This window comes from Cydia amplana, chromosome 5 (genome assembly GCF_948474715.1).
Source record: "Cydia amplana chromosome 5, ilCydAmpl1.1, whole genome shotgun sequence".
Lineage (NCBI taxonomy): Eukaryota > Metazoa > Arthropoda > Insecta > Lepidoptera > Tortricidae > Cydia > Cydia amplana.
In genome coordinates this window covers 7743739-7763757 of record NC_086073.1, presented here as the reverse complement: position 1 = coordinate 7763757, position 20019 = coordinate 7743739, and the positions used below count along the sequence as shown (strand labels likewise).

Genomic DNA, 20019 nt, shown 5'->3' with positions numbered 1-20019 from the left:
GAATTAGTAAAATCTTAATGCCAAATATTACGAAGACAGCAAGAATAATCAGCCCGATGGAGATATCGCACGTCGCCGATCGATTTTAATTAAAATCGCCCAAACAATGCTGGTATTATTCGCCGTTCGGGCAAAGCCACCGCAAGACCGATCGCGGTTGCTATTTTTATTTCTCAACCTTATCATTGTCTTCAGGCTACCTGGAGTTTTAAGATGTACGGTTTAAGGTTGATTTTGTAATTGCGTTATTATATTAGATAAGAGTTATATGAAGTAACCTGCAGATTATTCAGCCACGCGCCCTACGCCGCGGTCTCACGTATCTTATTTGCTACGCTTCTTATCGACATTCCTCTAGCCCTTTATTTTCATAAACCATGCAATTAACTTTTTGTATTCATGCCGCCGATTCCAATACTCATTACGAAATAAATATTATTATACTGCATGCTGTCAGTAGGTATAATAACATATGCAGCTGGAATGTAACAAGTCTAATCTAATACGAGATATTATTTTAAACGTTGCGTGATGCCCCAAATAGATTGCACTGTAATTACCTAACATTGTTTGCTAAGTGTTATGTTATGTTTTAAGTAAATTGTTTTAATACTTATTTGTAAAGTGTTAAAATTATTGTAGGTCTGTCTATATTTGGCCGCGTAGCCAACATGCCAATCGCTTACGCTCCTTAGCGATCGAAACGCAACAGTTACTGTCGCACTAATATGGAAGAGGGATAGAGAGAGTGAGACAGAAAGCGTTTCGTTATCAAAGCCATAGCGATTCACCTTGGCTAGGCCGGCTGATTTTTTAATCAGCTCGTTCATATGATATCCCGCTTGACCTAGTAACTAGACTTTGAATTGATGTTCCCCCCATAAGGGTTTTTTTTTACTTTTCTGTTACGGAGCCCCAAATTACGAACGCCGATCTATTTCAGAATGTATAATAAATAGGTAATAGTTAGCTAATCGAATTTTTACGGTTCCTAACAGTAGTACAGAAATTATAATATAGGTCGGCAAACCGTGGTATTTCTAGGTAGACAATGTCAATGCGGTGGCACATGAAAATTTTTGATACTGGTGATTTCTATTGCAGTTTTCTTGTTTGTCACGAGTTTGTTGACCACTGAACAAAAAATAGAATGTTCTTTTAAACTCCAACAATCTTTGCGTGAATGTTGCTCTAAAGGGGAGGTTATAATCGCATTATTAATTCAACGAACAAATCACGATAGGCCAAAAGCATCATTTACAGGCATGCAAGGGGAAAGTATTTTCTGGATTATTTAATCACATCATTTCGTTATAAATGACGGCCTGTTGAAATGCATTGGCATTACAGGCTATATATTTTCAGGTTGCGTGAGCGCTGGTGACTTCAGTTGTTGGGTGCACCAGTGTAACAAGACTAAAATCTATAACATCTATTCGTTTATCGCTGCTGTTATAAAGGCTTGTGTGTAACTGTGTGTTTCCTGCCGTGGCCGTATTGCCGCGCCGCATTGCTGCCCTCGATAAATTGGCATTTTCTGCGGTAATGGAGGCGTAATTGGACTTTAAATTTAATAGCAATATACAATTTAAATTATTTATACAATATTTAAAAAAATATGGCTCTATCTGTCCTAAAAATAATACTTTCAAAGTACTTTGAGATACATCTAAACTGGTTAAGGAAATGGTGAAGTTATATTAAATATTTAACAGACAATTGCTGTGTATACTATCCTTGTATATACCAAATTTCTCAAATAGAGCAAAATTCATTCTTGTTCAAGAAATCCAAAAAGAAAGTTGAAGGAGTAAAGATTTAAAAGAATCTCTAATCTCTCTCGTGTAGCCGGACGAAATAGGTAATCTTCCATAGATTCGCCTGAGCCTTCGACTCGCTCAAGCTTATCGAGCAATGGCAATGACACCCCAGCTATTAAGTGTATCATTGCAGGCCGGTCACGATAATCCAGCACGACACGTGGAACGTGGAACGCACTCCCGTTAGTTCAACGGCCTAAATAACAATCGTTATTACATACGTGAAACTTTTACTAGCTAATTGATTCTTATAACCGATCAACGTGTGAATGCGGGTAAAAACTACGTTCGTAATCGATAATGTTACGGAGTCCATACTTATTGTTACTTGAACGACAGTAATGGCGTAAAGCAATTTCCTGCAAATATTTCTCACGGTCGATATAGCATGTAACTTACCTACATATTACGTGTAACGCGCATTTATGGGCAATGTGGTTGGTTCCTTGACTCATGACTAAGTAATCCGATTCATGTAGGTGCGGAAATAAATTTCTTAGATTATTTTAGAGGTTACACTCAATCCGCTTTTATGTTATTTCTTTTTTTAACAAAAAGCTGTGTTTGCTGCTCGAATAGCATGATTCGATCTGTGGGTATGTTTCATCTCCCTCCCCAATGAATAGGTTTCCAAAAATAAAATAACCAAAATATTTTCATTCGAAGATTCCGAAGATTCCGAAGGCTCAACTGAAGCTTAAAATCTGCAAAATCTCATCAAAATACCTAAGTTTATTAACTAAGGCAAGCCATGAAGTGTATCAGACGGATGTGGCAGAAAGACAAAAAAATATTTCGTATTTATAATGTAAGTTTACAACTTATACGAGTAATTAAGCATATGGAACTATGGCTTTCGGCACAGGCTTTCGGGTAAGACTAATACGACGCTAAATAAACATTTATTCAGCGTAGACAATCATTGTCGTCAATCGAGATGTTACCAATATTTCTTCCGGATTAATTAATAGGTACTTGATTAAAATGTTGTTATGATAATAGTAACACCCACTCAGTGTGAGTCAAGCACATCTGGCGATTATGCAAGCGGCATAAACTGCCACCGACCCGACCGCCCGCCACCGCCACCGGGCTGGAGCGAGACCCGCTTGCTTATCATCGATGCTATCCGATTATATCGATTAGCCCTTCGAAGCAAAAGCCGGGAAATCCGAACTGAATACCGAAGTTATCACAAATACCTATGCACAACGACGAACAAAATGTATATTTTTAGGCATCGAACTATGTTCATAAATAGATTTACCTAGCGGTTTAAGCGTGGCAGGATAAGAAACAGATAGAATGCCTAATAGGTATAACATGAATATGGATGTCGTCAACTAACCTTCAACTAATTTATAATATTTGCTCATTAAACATGACGAATTGATAACACTTGCGAAAAAGGAATAGGAAACATTAAATAACTACAAGGATTATATCTAAGGTTCTTTTGTTAGAGTAGACAGTAACCTAATTACGAAGAAAGTGATGTAATACATAGGTATATTCAAACCCGCAAGGGTAGGTATCATTGTGATGACAACGAACATTTTATATCTACCCAAAGTTCCAAATAATATCAGCACAGCATTATAGAGCTCACTATGGCCCTACTACACCGTTATGGGTGAGATTGTTCCCTCATATTGATTTACTACCATAACATAACCTATCAAATACACGTCCTAATTGTATCGAATGTTATGATCCGTAAACGAGATCGGCCACGTAGCAGAACGAGTAAGCGAGCGTGTTGCGATTGTCGACAAGCGTGAAATGTGGGACGGCGCAGCTGAGGCGCTCGCCAGATCGATACCTAATACGCACCGTACTGAACATCGCTGTTCCAATTCAGCCATTTATCCATGACAACAAAGCAACAGTGCCTTTTATAACAGATTCTTGGCAAAACTGAACCGGCGGTTATATTTATTCATTTTGTTGAGCATAAATGCTACGTAGTACTACAAAGACCGAGTAATAAGGTAATGTGATAACATCAAGCATCAAACAAACAAATAGACAAATCAAAAAAATAAATAACATATTAAACGACATGCTAAGCCAGCTTGCACCTTGCTGGATTGGTTTCGGTACTTTCGCTAACGGTCTATTGTCACACTAAACTAAAGACAATATAGTTCGACCAAAGTTTAAGAAAGGAAAAAAAATATCGACTATAAAATACTATAAATTACTGCAATGCATCTCTAAAAATAGGGTCTTGTCGAGTTGGTCACAAAATAACTTATTTAGTTACTTGTTAAGCTGATAGCTGATTTTACAATTAGATGTAGCAGGTGGGAGGTATAGGTGACGGCAAGTAGAATCCGATCAGCTTACTTTTAAGTATGACTAAACTTTATAATCGTCAAGAAAATGTGTAATACGTAATGTACCTATGAAACTGGAATAGGTACGCGCCACATAATAAAAAGCCATACCACTTTTTATGTTCAAGCCGGGGTTAAAAGCATTTTAGTTTCAGAGAATAATAATATGTAGGTACGATAATTCAAAAGACGGTTATTAATCCACACACGGATAATGAGATTAAAACGATTGTTTTTATGACAATTAGGTATAATATGAATTATGTCATTTTATCTACATAAAGATGATGACAACAAAAACAAACGCTAGCTGTAAATAAATCATGTCATCATTGTCGCTCAATGACGCAAATATGACGCCGACGATCAACTGTTAAAACGTATTCAAGTATCGATTCGCAGGAAGAACGTGCTCTAGCTTTTAACATTATGTCCCAACTATTAATTATTTCTAGTGTAATTTGACCTTTGAAACCGCAAGACGTATTGTGTGATCACAGATCACGGTTATAATGGTTACCTAGTCGGGTGTGATGCGCTCGCGATACGCACGCCCCGAATTTGATGCACCTTTCACTTTCTAAACGCCTTCAGTCTTTTCACACCATATTCGGAAAATGTCGCTCTCAACAATTTGATTATCGCACGTTCTGATTGTGGGACTCATTCAGGAAGTTGTCAATTTTAAGCAATTCTAAATTGCACAATTTTCACCAGTGAACCGAGGGTTCATTGGATGCTTTTTGGAAGGTGTATACGCAAGAACAATAAAAGAGGTTTCAAACTGGTTTGTTTTTACAAGTTCTCGGAGAAATCTCGCTGCAATAGACCGTTGTCACGCAACTACTCATCCTGTACTGGATTATATTGAGGTAGTTATCATTCCACATTTATGTTTTTTGATAGCTTAACATCGTAATGTTTGTGGCATAGCCACCACATCACAAAATTTGGCAGAAGACTTACATATGTAAATACCTACTCGTATATCACAATAAGCAAATATGGACAGACATTCTTCGGTGACATCACCGGATCGCTTTTTACACAAATGCGACCATATATAATGATCGTAGTATCTCGACTGTTACATACAGCGGGCTCAGCACGGTTCCATCTTTATCGACTATCACACCATGCCCGTCACAGTCGCACTTACATACTTGTTAGAACGTGACAGGCATGGTGATAAACGATAAAAATGCGACCGTGCTACTATACCAGTACGGATATGATGGTCGTTCTTGTCTACGTGACAGCGTGATAAAACGGTGTCCGTCACTTTCTTTCCCACGGTGTCAAACAGTGACAGTTATTTTATCACGTGGATAAAGATGGATAAAGCTATCCATAATAGGCTGGCTGGTTTACGTACTTGTGACGATAAACAATGCAACTATTGACAATAATGGCTGATTTCATAAGGTTTTAGATTTAGATTAGGTCCAAATACTTATGTCAATCTGATTTAAGTGAAGTGCCTGAGTACACAACATACAATCGTGATAACGACTTGTAAGCGCAAGCAAACATAAATAACAGCTATTCTCTCCAGTAATTCCACGTCGTTGCCCGTTACTGCGTCACGCTACATTGATTGAATCTAGTTATCCATGGATCAGATGCATTTCTGTGAAAAAAGATAAAGGTTAGGGACCGCATTATAAAAGCAATTTATCTACATATAGTTTGGTCCTACTGTACATATTCCCATAAAAATATCAAACATCAAACATCAACATTTATTCAGCAAATAGGCCACAATGGCACTTTTACACGTCAACATGGAATTTACATACAGCAAAAAAAAACACATCTACAATTATAAAATACAACTTTCTAAGCCGCAAATATAAAATCAAACTAAAGTATTACATAGAGATGTATAAAGTCTCTAAATGTCGAATTACAAAAAAAAGCGGCCAAGTGCGAGTCGGACTCGCCCATGAAGGGTTCCGTATTTAGGCGATTTATGACGTATAAAAAAAAAAACTACTTACTAGATCTCGTTCAAACCAATTTTCGGTGGAAGTTTACATGGTAATGTACATCATATATTTTTTTTAGTTTTATCATTCTCTTATTTTAGAAGTTACAGGGGGGGGACACACATTTTACCACTTTGGAAGTGTCTCTCGCGCAAACTATTCAGTTTAGAAAAAAATGATATTAGAAACCTCAATATCATTTTTGAAGACCTATCTATCGATATCCCACTCGTATGGGTTTGATGAAAAAAAATTTTTGAGTTTCAGTTCGAAGTATGGGGAACCCCAAAAATTTATTGTTTTTTTTCTATTTTTGTGTGGAAATCTTAATGCGGTTTACAGAATACATCTACTTACCAAGTTTCAACAGTATAGTTCTTATAGTTTCGGAGAAAAGTGGCTGTGACATACGGACGGACAGACAGACGGACAGACAGACAGACATGACGAATCTATAAGGGTTCCGTTTTTTTCCATTTGGCTACGGAACCCTAAAAACGCTACCTATAACAATAGTATTGAAAAAAGAACACAAAGATACAAAACTATAATCTAAAATTATTTAGAGATGTAAATGTCTCTAAGTGTCATCATAACTAAAAGATTACAATATATAGTAGTTAATCAAATTATCCTTAGAGATGTATAGGGTCTCCAAGAGTCAAAATCCTGTATACCTAATTAAAACATTTATTAAGTAAGAAAATGACAATAAAAATAAAATAGCATACGGGAACCGAATGAGGTGTGTCTGTGTCCATGTAATTATCCTCAAATGTATGTGTAACCAGCCGAAATGTATGAAATATATACATATATTTTATATCATGATGTTTAAAAACGTTGATACGTATTAGGTACGAAGTCAGAATAAGAGACCAAAAAAATTTACTGAAAATTATAAATCATGAATCGTAATTGCGAAATTGCGATCTGTTTGGATGGCATAACTACGAAATAAATACGCTTGTATCAAATGAAACATTCATAGTCAATCAGGTCACCTAGCAATTATAGGTAGATTATTAATTATACAAACATGACATGCATGCACCAAATACAGATTTAGAGCTCTCAAAGGTTAGGTTAATTTGGTGAACATTGAAATGGAAAATATTAACTGAACATTAGCATCGATGCCATCGATTAGCCAGTGTCTGTAAGAATGCTAAGTTCGTTATTCTACCGATTTGTGGAGTAAAGTAAATACATCCTGTTAATCTATTTATTCTCTTTGTTATTCAAGTTTAAATGAGTTGCTACTTATGCTTGTCTAATCTATACACACTTACGTTTATGAATCATTATTTAGCGTGCACGACCTTGAGCCGCGCGCTCGGCTGCGCTTCGCGGTTCCGGTATGTCTCGGTGTAGGTTAGTCCATGGTCTCGGTCCAAATAATCCTATCTGAAGATGTTCTAATTTGAATTGCTTATATTATTTATTTATATTAAATAGTGAAACTGTATAATAAAAAAATAAATAAATAAATAAAACGTTTATTCAGAGATCTTTCTTATAACTAATTACATATATTCTTCTGCCAAACCACAGAGTGGTTTGTTGGCAGACGAGGCTCCTAATCATTTATTACTTCATCAATTATGACATTTATGACGATCTGCGGTTCTATGGGAACAAGTGAACAACATGTATTACATGTATTTAACGAGAAATAAGTCTTCGTTGGTTGGTTTAGTGTCTGATGTCTACAAGTAGAGTAGGCAGAGATATTATAGTCTGGCAAACATAGTCAGTAAGAACCAGGAAAACTATAGTCACCCCTTTCATTTGGGTGCTAGCTAGTACAAACTGCCGTATTCGAACTTCAAGATATTCACAAGAGACGACACGTACTAGATCCATTCTAGATACGTTATAGTTTAGATTTCAACTAGTTCTCTTTTGCAACGCAATTCGGGCAACCAATGTCACGTTTACGATAGATCGTGTTAGATATCTATTAGATGTGAATTAGATCTCTAAGTAATATCTTGTGGAAATCGTTCAAAAGTATCTCCAGAATCGCGGAAATGTCAAATTTGACAAGTTAGATCTTAAACATATCGTTATCGTATCCTGGCGATGTCTAATAGATATCTATTACAAAATCCGAATCGGGCCCAAAGACAGTACTTATGATTCTCTCTATGTTTGAAATGAGACAGTCCTGGGCTAAACTGCATTATATTTATTACCTCTTAGTATAACTTTTCAAAAGTTCGTTGTAACTAAAAAAACTGAAACCACTAAAATATTAGGAGGTGGGCGACATATTAAACAGTAAGTCCATCGTCCAGTCCAGTGGTTGGGAGTGGGTCTAATATTTAACGGTTTTAATCGCATCGCCATTCTGTCACCTTTCTTAATAATAACTGGAACAAGGACTCGATCTAAGGTTAAACTTTAAAATTCTGAATCTTGAACCTAAATCTACTGAATGGTCGAATAGGACAGGATCGTTACGTCTACGCAGTTAATGAATGTTTGCGCGAGCGGTTAATGTATCTTATTATTAAAGCAATTATTTCAACCTCGATCCTAGTGCTCGATATAACCTGGCTAGTCCTGACCTTAGTCAATTAAATATAATTGACCTTCTGAACTTAAACTGACGCAAGAGCCTAGATCTGCCAAATTAGCGGCATTTTAAGGATTAGCGCACAGTTAATTGCCATTTTGTACTAAATTTATTAATAAGAAGTTTTAATTGAACGTAGTACTTACAGAGAAAAGAATGCGGCTGCATAAAAATACCGTTGAAATAAAATTTTACTAACCCAATGAAGGTGAGGTAGGTAGTAGTACTTAAATAAGTTATTCCATTTGCAGTGTTCTGTAGCAAACTTGGATCACTTGGATGACTGCCATTTTGCCAAGGACTCTCTTTAATAAATAGGATCAGATGTAATATCAGATAATTAGTCGCTACTTAATAGATACTGCTACTACACATCAGGAATCAGTTTAAAGGTTGGGCTAAGACTATCAAGCGACTTTATAGGCATAGATGTATTTTTTTTAATTGCATGTTTTATCTGGTACCTACTATAATGTTAGCTAACTCATTAGCGATCACTCTGACGCGTCTGTGTACCTATCTTAATGGGGCTTTCTTTACGCATATAATTTTATTTCTAAACTTTATTATGTATGTGTTTTTAAAGTATTCATTACTACTTAATTAATTAAGTACCTACATTATAGTTTAATATTATATTTACTGAGAAAAAGCTCCCTCCAGAATTTTCTATTTTCCAGAATAGATCTTTCCACAATCTTAAAAACTGCGAGGTACAAAATACCTGGCAGGGTGAAAGGTAGATAGTGGAAGGAAGATCCTTTGAGCCATAAATAACGAGATTTGGCAAGCGGCAGTCATCGTTTTATCTCGTAACTTACGGACCTTATAGTGATGAATTTGATCGTTCAGTTGTTTAATCACATTTGGAAAAGAAACAAAAGTAGCAACGTAAAAATGGTACAAAAGAGTAAAGGTTCCGTCATACAGGCGCGTTTTCCGAGCGGGGTGTGAGCGTTTTATAAGTAAAAGCGGCGCACCCCGCTCACGCTCCGCCCCGAAAACGCGCCTGTGTGACGAAGCCTTAAAGTTTGCATCACTAAGTGTTAATCCAATCAAACACAACTACTTCCAAACAATATACTTTAATCCAAAATTAGTCCATTCTAGTTAAGTTTGTCGTTATCTTAACTTTTAATGAAATCGGGCCTTTTTTCTACATTATGTTCTAGCTGTAAGGGTTATAAACGTAATTTTAAATGGGGAATACCTATATAACAACAGGGACCGAGCCCGGAGTCCGGACGTAGGAATTGCCGGTTGTGCCACTTACCTATGTCATAACTATTCATGAAACAACTAACATCAACAACATGAATCATCTAAATTAACTGTGTACATAACAGTAACACTTTCTACCTCTAATATGAACTACACTATTTCATTTCAATAGGTTGTAAAATTTTCATTTTTATGGTAAAGATAACCTACTTTTATCATATTAAATATATTAAAAACGGGTCACTCACGTATTTTAAGTCGAAAACGCTCGACATGTTTCACTCCGTACCGAGTAGCATCATCAGGAGCTTGCGTTAACGGTGACGGACCGGCGTAGACGCGCAAATAGTTTCTTCGTCTTAATCTTGGGGTAGTATAAAAAAGTTAAATCAAGTTTGCTTCGTTAAATCAAAGTTCAGACTAAACTTTGAAGTGTTTTCTTTTTTAGTAAATTAGTTTCTTTTATGTTTAAATCAATAAACTTTGGTGAGAGAATGTTCACTAATCGAGAAAATATCACCACAGTTGAGCAAAATCTGGTATATTTGTGTTAATCTAATTTCGACCCCTCTACCCCATTAAACCGCACATAGTGGGGTGGACACCCCAATACTATTGATTTCGTTTATTATTGTCAGACGACTTTTGTATAACAAATCACTTAATCCTTTTGTGGACGTTGCCGATTGTGAACATGATGCACAAGCTTAAGTTATTTATCGTTTTATTTACTGCATTAATAAAGTTTGGTTAATATATATATTAGGGTAACTTCATCACCTTCACGTTAATATTGATAAATTTCGGTATTTCGTTATATGAAGTTTGAAAATGGAATAATGGTTTCGTTTAATTTGATGAAATGTGGTTGGTGCATTCAAGCATCACAATATATGACAATACAACCCCAGCCTACTCGTATATAATTGCGATAAATCTTCATTCTCGAAATTCCAACATGGGATGGGATCAAGATAAGATGAACTTCAAACTTCAACATTTATTCAGCAAATAGGCCACAAGGGCACTTTACACGTCAACATTGAATTTACATACCTACAAGCAAAAAAATAATAATAATACATCAACAATTATAAAATACAACTGCAACTACCAAATCAAACTAACGTAATACAATTACTTAAAGATGTATAAAGTCTCTTAATGTCGAATTACATAAAAAAAACTATAATAATAATATTAAAATAAAAACAAAACAGATACATGGACACTGATTTAAACTTTCACGATTTTTACACATTATTAAATTATACAACGGGACTTAATCACGTATCTAAGTTTTAAGATTTACCTCCGACGTTTCGAGGACGGCGTTGTCCCCGTGGTCTCGGAGAAGACTGGCTTAAGTTGACATCAGCATCGTCTAACCGCGCGAGTTTTTCGAACTACCCGCACTTGGTCTTGTTTATCCGCTTGAACGTTTTGCGCACTAGGGATGTCACTCTGTCGACACACAACACTAACGATATTCGATTTATCGACTGTCGATATTCGTTTACGCTTACATTTACTAATGACTGGATTCCATGTGGATGAGATCTTGAAACCCTCGTCCCGATTGAAATTACTATGTTGTACATGGAAATAAAATCTAAACTTATTTAGAGGTGTAAATGTCTCAGAACTAAAAGATAACATAGTTTATCAAATTATCCTTAGAGATGTATAGGGTCTTTAAGAGTCAGATATGATATTCCCGAAGGGACATTAATGTGAATTAATTTAGTGACAAAATACCAACCAATAGACCTTGATTTGTCCTAGAATTTAAACATGTACTTATAATAAATAAACCACGCCGCATTTTATTGCATGGCCTTTGTAAGAGGTCCCTCGGTTAATCTAACTTCGTCATATATAGCTGGAAGTATACCGCCGTGCGCTGGCTCTTGGGGGCGGTAATGTGGGACGTTAGTAGTCTTTGCATTCGGTGCACATTAGCAAGGGCTCGGCAACACTTGCCGACGACACAGGGCGACCAGTGGAAGACAGATCTTCGATGCATAGACAAGATAACAAAAAAATCTAAATAAATAAATTGTATGCTACTGACGTGGCACGGACTTGAAATTCAATTCAGTTATAACATCAAACATTCCATTTCGTTGTTAAATTTTATCTTTGTAATTATTATCAGCATGTAAGTTTATTCTTTAGCCTATTCTAATCCGCTTCTGGATAATTAATTAATTATAGGTGTCTCTCATTTTGTGCCATTGAACTTCGCTAGTAGGTGTCATCCAGCGTTTGCCACCTTGCGTTGATCATCAGATCATCACACTCACACTTACAAGTATAGTACGAATACAATAGTAATACTGTATATATTAGGATATTCTAGACGATGCCATCACTCTAGGTAGAGCCACGGTAGGTAGTATGTACGGTACAAGTCTGACTCAACGCAGCAAGTACTCAAATCTCATAACGTCAGCAGCCGGCAGCAATTGTTTACAAATAAGAACGCAGTACTTCTATTTAAAGCAGAGTTAGTATGATTTGCAATCTCACTTCAAAATTCCACATTCTGATATTTCTACTTAAGTAGGTTCATTATTTACATGCATTGGTAAAAACAGACATAAAAGATTGACGTGCATACGTAATCCGTTTTAATTTCCCTCGGGTATAATGATGCTCTCGAGAGCTATTTCGGTTTCGCTCGTAGTATCTATCTTGAGATGAAAAGCACTTAACCCGGCGTATTTTAACTGCCCAAAATAAACTATGCCTGTAAAAATCATGAACGATTATGGTAATAAAACCGGTAGTAAGTAGGTATAGCTACTTATGTTCAAGACCTTTGCCCATATCCAACGAATGTATCTTATTGGGCTGGGTAAAGCTAGGGATAACATCACATTATAATGGGAACCCGTGTGGAAACCGCAACGCCACTATAGCGGGCAACCGACCGTTAAAGCGCGACTTGCCAAAATACGAGCCGTCTGTTAGCTTTAATCTATTATAGAAGCCTTTAAGGGGACGGTATATGACGTTTTCGATTTAGACCTCACTTTGTGCAATCAATTTGTTCAATGAATGATTAATAACTGCATTAAATTATACGCAAATCTGTTCACGAAGAAGCCGTGTACCGGCTCTTCACGCCATATTTTTTTTTATTTCCTGTAATTCTCTACAAATCGACACTAAAAGTGTCCAAAAATCAAAATATGGAGTTCCGTTTGAGCAAGACGCATTACAGTTTTGTCTTTGACAGTAATTGAGTTGTTGTGGGATTTTGAAGGCTAGATAACTAAACTACCAGATTATTATCTACTAATATTTTTACTCACAAATACAACACAGAAATTCAATCCCAAATGTAAACTTTCGTATAATTTCCATACATTGACGACATCACTCAAAACTCTTCTTCGAGTCAGATGGCCGTTGGCCTTGCATCGAAGCAGACGTGTACATCGTCATAGCTCGTTTTTGACATTAATAAAGACATTTCATCATATACGCATACGAAAATGTATACCAGTAGATAAATTGTATTTCATAAAATAGGGTAAATAAATATAATCACGTCGAGCTCCAGTCAAATTTTAAATGTGAGTTGTTGTTATTTACGGGTCGTAACGGTCGAAAACAGCAGTAAATTATCCTAAAACAATACGATTACAATCGAATTTAAGTAACTTGTTCCTTCAAAACCCGCTTAAAATGAAAAAAGTTTAAAGACTCGTTTTACTGATTGGGATTGATTTTCATTATGCTGGTATCAATTTTGCGTCATTATAAAAATGTATATGACTTCTGTACGTCAATGACTTTTGATGTCAATTAATTGTAATCTTGTATTTATGTTAGAGAATATTATATGTTCATTTAAATATTACTCATCTATTAATACGAAGCGTAATTCGTTTAATACCTAAAGACTTGCAGTGTCTACACCTACTTTGTTGACGTTCGTTCCGTCTATGTATGCGATTACGTAACGTGCTGTTCTGATAATCTTCAAGAATCAAGATAATTAATAACGGCAAGACCAGCATTTAGTACCAGCGAGTTTTGCGGATTTGGAGACCGAGATGAAGCTTACAGGCCAATATCGCTGCGGCCTGGCCTGCTTATTGTTATGTGTATAAATCGAATGTTATATTAATTTACTATAAAAAACAATGTTTTATTTCAATGACATTCTGTGCGTAGAGGTATGTATGTTTCGGTGATTATAAGAATTATGTCCACACAATAATCGTGCAAAGCAGAGACTGCATTATTTCTTTACGGTATAAGCGGTAAGGAAAAACTCATTGGTATCCTGGCTCGTACCAATGAGTTTTTCGGAACTTATGTACGAAATATCATTTGATATTTACCACTAGCTTTTCGGTGAAGGAGGAAACATCGTGAGGAAACCTGCATACTCGTAGTGCATACATTTGCGAAGAAATTCAAAGCTGTGTGTGAAGTCCCCAATCCGCATTGGGCTAGCGTTGAGATTATTGTCTATACAGGGTGGTCCAAACCGTGACGTCCAAAAATCGTGGGCTATCAATGTACCCCATATGTATGTTAGCCGATTTTTCGTAGTTTTCAAGTTATGATTTTTTAAGCTTTTAACTTTTCCTATGTAGGTAATATTCTCCGACCGTCCTTAGTCTGGGACCGGTCTGAAAACCAGCGCCGGGCACCTAGGCCCGGCACACGCTGAGACTGGAACCCTTTGCCTAATACAAAGATCTTCTCACTTTTGTTTTGTATATGATAACAACTGTTTTATTTTATTATGTAAGTAATTCTAACTCTATTTTATGTTCATGTATGTGGCAATAAACAATTCTTATTCTTATTCTTATTCCTATGAAATTCCGGGGTTCCCATACAGAGTGGCTGAAAAATAACTGCATTCCGTTGCCAGGGAGGTGTTGGGATTATACTGAGCAACTTTTATTATGGGACCAACCCCGAAATCGCGAAAAAAAAATTGGCTTTTTATACATTTTGGCTAGTCCATTTTCTATGGAAGGGTAATTTTTTTTCGCGGTTTCGGGGTTGGCCCCATTGTAAAAGTTGCTCAGTATAATCCCAAAACCTCCCTGGCAACGGAAATGCAGTTATTTTTAGCCACTCTGTATGGGAACCCCGGAATTTCATATGAAAAGTTAAAAGTAAAAAAAAATCATAACTCGATAACTACGAAAAATCGGCTAACATACATGGGGTATATTCTGATAGCCCACGACGTGAGGAATCTAAAAAAAAATTTTTGGACGTCAAGGTTTGGACCACCCTGTATATAGGCTGAATTATTATTATTATTTATAGGCGGTACGGTACCGTTATTATTTATCAATACCGCTTCGTTTTGAAGGTACTATACCTGTTGAAATATAAAGTACGGTACCGGTATAAAATTGCAGCAGGTACAACAATTTTTTATAGGTGTACAGTCAGCTGCAGAGAAAAGGTACCACCCCTGCATACAATCTTCTATGCAGGGGTGACCTGCAGCTGACTGTACCTAAACCATCACTGACCGAGCGTAGGCGAAGGTCTCCGTTTCAGCTTGGGCAAAAATACTTTCGTTTGTTCGAATGTTCTCCTTTGCATATCACATTTCTCAAATATCTCGAGAAAATTTGTAAGCAGGTTCGGTAGTTGGATATAATTACTCGGTTTCTTTTTTTTTTATAAGTTCTAATAGGCAGAGATTGTCATAAAGGACTTAAGCGACAGTAGGGTCTGTGGTACTTAAGACCATTGTGATTATTCGTAGTGTCCGACCGAAGATTCGGTTTCGGTTTCGGTTTCGGCCATAAAATCATGTTTCGGCCGTAGTTTCGGTTTCGGCCAAAAAACGGCCGAATCTTTCGGCCTGGCCGAAACATACGAAATAGTACTTCGTATTATGAAACTAAACTATGTGACAAAGACCAAAAGTTGGCGAGCAAGTAGGACAACAATATTTATATATACAGAAATTTGTGTTTCGGTCGGACACTAATTATTAGGTACTTACTGATTACGATACAAAAAAATGGCCGCAAAGTTAAAAGTTTATTTATTTACGTTACTAGTCCATCTTTGGATCACCGACTCTTTGTCATATGTGAAAAATGTGTACCAAATTTCAATTGAATTAGTCTATTAGGGGCAGACACACGAGTGATCTTAAAAGGGATTTTTTTCTTGAATGATTTGTATGTACTTACCCCAACGCACCTCTCGTTCTACGCTGCGCGGGGTTCATTGCCGCTCCTACCGCCGTAAGTGTAAGTACAACTACATCATCAAGGCTACGATCGAAGATAATCAGTTCAGCACTGAAATAATAGCGGTGGAATGCCAGTATAATATTTAATTATTTATTTTAATTTTATAAATTTAATAGCAAAATAAATAGCGAATATAGGATACTCGTACAAGTAAATCTGTAAAGATCTTAGGGGTACATCAGCCGACATATATTATTAAATTTTATTTTGTCGGCCTTAATTAAATTTCCACCCTGCCGAAACTTTATTTATTTAAATTTTTAATTGAATTGATTTTTCGCCTTATGAATAACCGTATAGAGTAGTAAATAACATTTTACATCTGACTTAATGACATCTGGGTTTATTCGGTTTAACTTTACAAAACGCGTATCTCGACAAAGCCATAATATGCAGAAAATAGTTAACAATCAAATGAATTAAATTAGAATTTAAATACGTCACGTGTGACATGAACAGACAAGGAGAGCAAGATTTAATGTATTGTTTCTCTTTCTTCTTTCAATGGAACGTTTTTACAGTTTCTGTTCCTCAAAAGAGGTCAGTGGTTAACACTAAACTCAAAACGCAATCTTAAAAAAACTTGATGGGTCAATGACCTGTCCCAGTAAAGTGAGGTAGTGTGCGTGAAGTGCGCTTGTGTGTGAAATGGGGTAAATTGACAGAATCTGAAAATTTACCCACCTCTACCGTCACCTTAAAGGAATTAATCTTTATACCGATACGAAACCTTTTGGCTTTGGTTGGTCTAACCTAACCTGAGGTAGGATAGCACAAGTTCTAAGATGAAGCATTATCCAAAATATATTCATGTAAAGATATCAAGCTTGTATGAACCCATATATCCTGTAAAAATCAGGAAGACTGTTCAAAACGAATGCTATGCAAAGTATACAAACTTTAATGCTAAAGTTACTCAATTGGAATCTATAAATTCCTATAAACTATCTATTGATATGTAAACCTATTGTTTCCAAACATTTCAAACTGCTAACCAAAGACCTCTTTCCCTTTTGTCTATTGTCACCATCGATTATTGTCGCGTCTTCAATTGAGTAATGGTGCTGCCAATAGGTGTAGCTATAAGTTACGTATTCAGTTGCCCACTACAGGCAATTTTGGACTCAGTTCGCCTCTTCCTATTTAAGGAACCCATATCCGTAAAACATTTTGTTTATCGATCGATTATCATAAGATCTTCTCTCCTTGTCAAGAAGACGGCAGAGGACCGACCGCATGGAAATCGCTCCACCGACAAGAGTCTAACTATCCTCTTATGATCATCATCATCATCATCTATAACTATATGATGATGATCATAACATCAAAGTGTTGAATTACTTAGTTCTCCATCGGGTCATAATAAATGATATTAGACTCACTACTGGAGTCATATCCTTGGTAGAACCATGAATTTATGAAACGAAGTATGTATCAGCAGCTCATACATAGGGCTTATAAAAAGCTGACGGACTACGCCCGTCCGTCGACCTCATCGCGACGCCATTGTAACTCGGCTGCTGCTCATGAAATATGGACTGACTGTCTGAAAGAAAAAGCCGCTTCCGTACTTTACAAGTCAGCTACTAGCTTTGTGCATTTCTTATCAACAAATCTTTGGACATGGACTTTGTAGCTTCTATCGATATAAATTCGAAGGACGTGTACCCAATAAGTATCCTCTTTTGGATACGAATATAAATCGAGAAAAAGTGATCTGTTCTGAATCGAAAGCATATAGTTCTCACGTTCCTTTCAAACCGGTTTTGCTTTATAAAATCTGCCCATTGGCAAGCGGTCTGCTCACACAAATTAGGTGCACGCTACACGCATTTGAATGCAAAACCTGTAACATCCCTCTTGTATTTTAGTAAACTTGTTTCTATTATTTGAGAATTTTAATAAGATCTTTCGTGTTTCGGCTTCTTCTTCTTGGTAATAACGGCGTGTAACAAAGGAAATTGTATTGGAAATGTTTGTTATATCCCCTTTCTATATGGCATATTTTCTGTAAACCTAATCACAGCTGTACTTAAGATCACTTTGATTTCCAGTCGCATTAGCATATCAAAGCTCTCCGAACTCATTTATTCAGCATAGTGTGAATCTCTGCGTTGTGACAAAGGCCTGCGTGAACTCCTGCTAGTTGTAGTGAATCCTTTAATATTCAGCATTTTACATACTTAATGCATAGTTTCCTTTAGAATCAGTTTTCTATCGCCTTTGGGGCTATTCATAAATTACGTCTTTTCAAATTGGAGGGGGGGGGGGCTGGACATCAGATGATGATAGCATCATGATGAAACGGGGCCATTCGAAGCATGATTTTTGGATGATTTTAGGGTTGGGGGGAGGGGGGGGGGTCAAAAATAGATGACGTAATTTATGAACAGCCCCTTTGATTGAATCTCCTTTTCTTATTTTACTAGCACGATCATATTTCCTTAAGGTTCTGTGATTGTCACCACAGACGCTGTTCTTCTGAAGACGCATTTCGCAAGATTCCTTAATTGAAAGGCTCCCGTCATATTATTAGCAGACATGATAGGTACTCTCATGTTCCTGCCCACGCCGAGGGATCGTTTCCCGTTCACCTGTGGGCAGCAATAGACATCTTTTATATGCACATGTTCTATGCATCTTTTATATGCACATGTATCTGATTACCTACAGGAAATAGAGGTTTTATACTTTTATTTTATACATATATAAATCAAATATTGGAGTAAGTACATATATACCAGCAGCGGTTATTTCGTCAAGTCTACTATATTACGCACTAAACACTACGTAGATACTTACATTAGCATTTTGCCTCCATCTACCTACATATTAAACAATTGCTATAAATATTCATGGCGTTCTTCGAGAGCTTTCAAAGATATTTATAATGTTCAGTCCATTTACAGCAAGGTGTTTTGAATTTGAAGCAGCAAATCTAGTGTTTCGTAAAAATTATACCAAGCCAAAAGAAAAAGAAGCTTACCCGTTATTTTACGCTGAACGACGAAAGTCCGCAGCGGGCACGCACGGCACAAGGAATAGGTGGACACCTAGTCTAGTCAGCCCAGTGCATATTCCCAAGGTAAACAAAGATTACATAAACTCAATCCCACGCACGCACGTCACCCCAATCGATTTTCAAACTTTCGAATACGCCCACTTATATTTTACAAGTAGGCACACGGAGGCTAAACTGTCTCGAACGGCTTTGCAGCACTGGTTCCAAAAAACCGATTAATCAGAGACTTCTTTACCCTTGAATTCATACAGGTTATGTTATCGATAGGAAAAGCACAACACGCGCACTGTCAGTTCAAACAATCACAAATCGGGTTCGAAGCCGGTCTCGGCAGAGTTCACTGAACAAGGCGGTGATTGTTTTTTATTTTTGTTTTAAAAAATGTATCTCTTGATGTATCACGTAAGATGCGATGTATCGGGAAGGTTAGCGAACCCGTGGCTCACGAGTGCCGGCCGGAGCGACGCTGGTCCCCCGCGATCAGGCGCTGACTGAGCGGCGCGAGGGCGCCAAGTGCAGAGTGGCAAGGATGAGACCCCGCGCCGCGCGCCTCTCCCGCAGCCGCCGGCCGCCGGCAGTGCGCGCGCCTCATACACCTTACACTTACAACACTTAGCGCAAAATATGAAAGGCGTTAAAAAAACACCACCAAAATTTTCGGGCACCAACTTAAGTAGCTTTTGTTATTCACGACACTTCCAGGAAGTCGTAAAAGCTTTATTGAACAGCTGAAGTTTCAGCCATCAAAAGAAATTCTTGGGACAAGCTTACATAATCCCCCATATACTCGT

At 37.0% G+C, this 20019-nt stretch overlaps 1 protein-coding gene across 1 annotated transcript in view; it reads right to left on the bottom strand.

The window, feature by feature from the left end:
• LOC134647961 (uncharacterized) overlaps positions 1-19811 on the bottom strand; it is a 194376-nt gene extending 174565 nt beyond the window's left edge. Inside the window, exon 1 of the mRNA XM_063502366.1 lies at positions 19193-19811. The gene's annotated coding sequence lies outside the window, so the exon portion shown is untranslated. The remainder of the gene's footprint in view (positions 1-19192) is intronic.
• Positions 19812-20019: the final 208 nt, after the last annotated feature.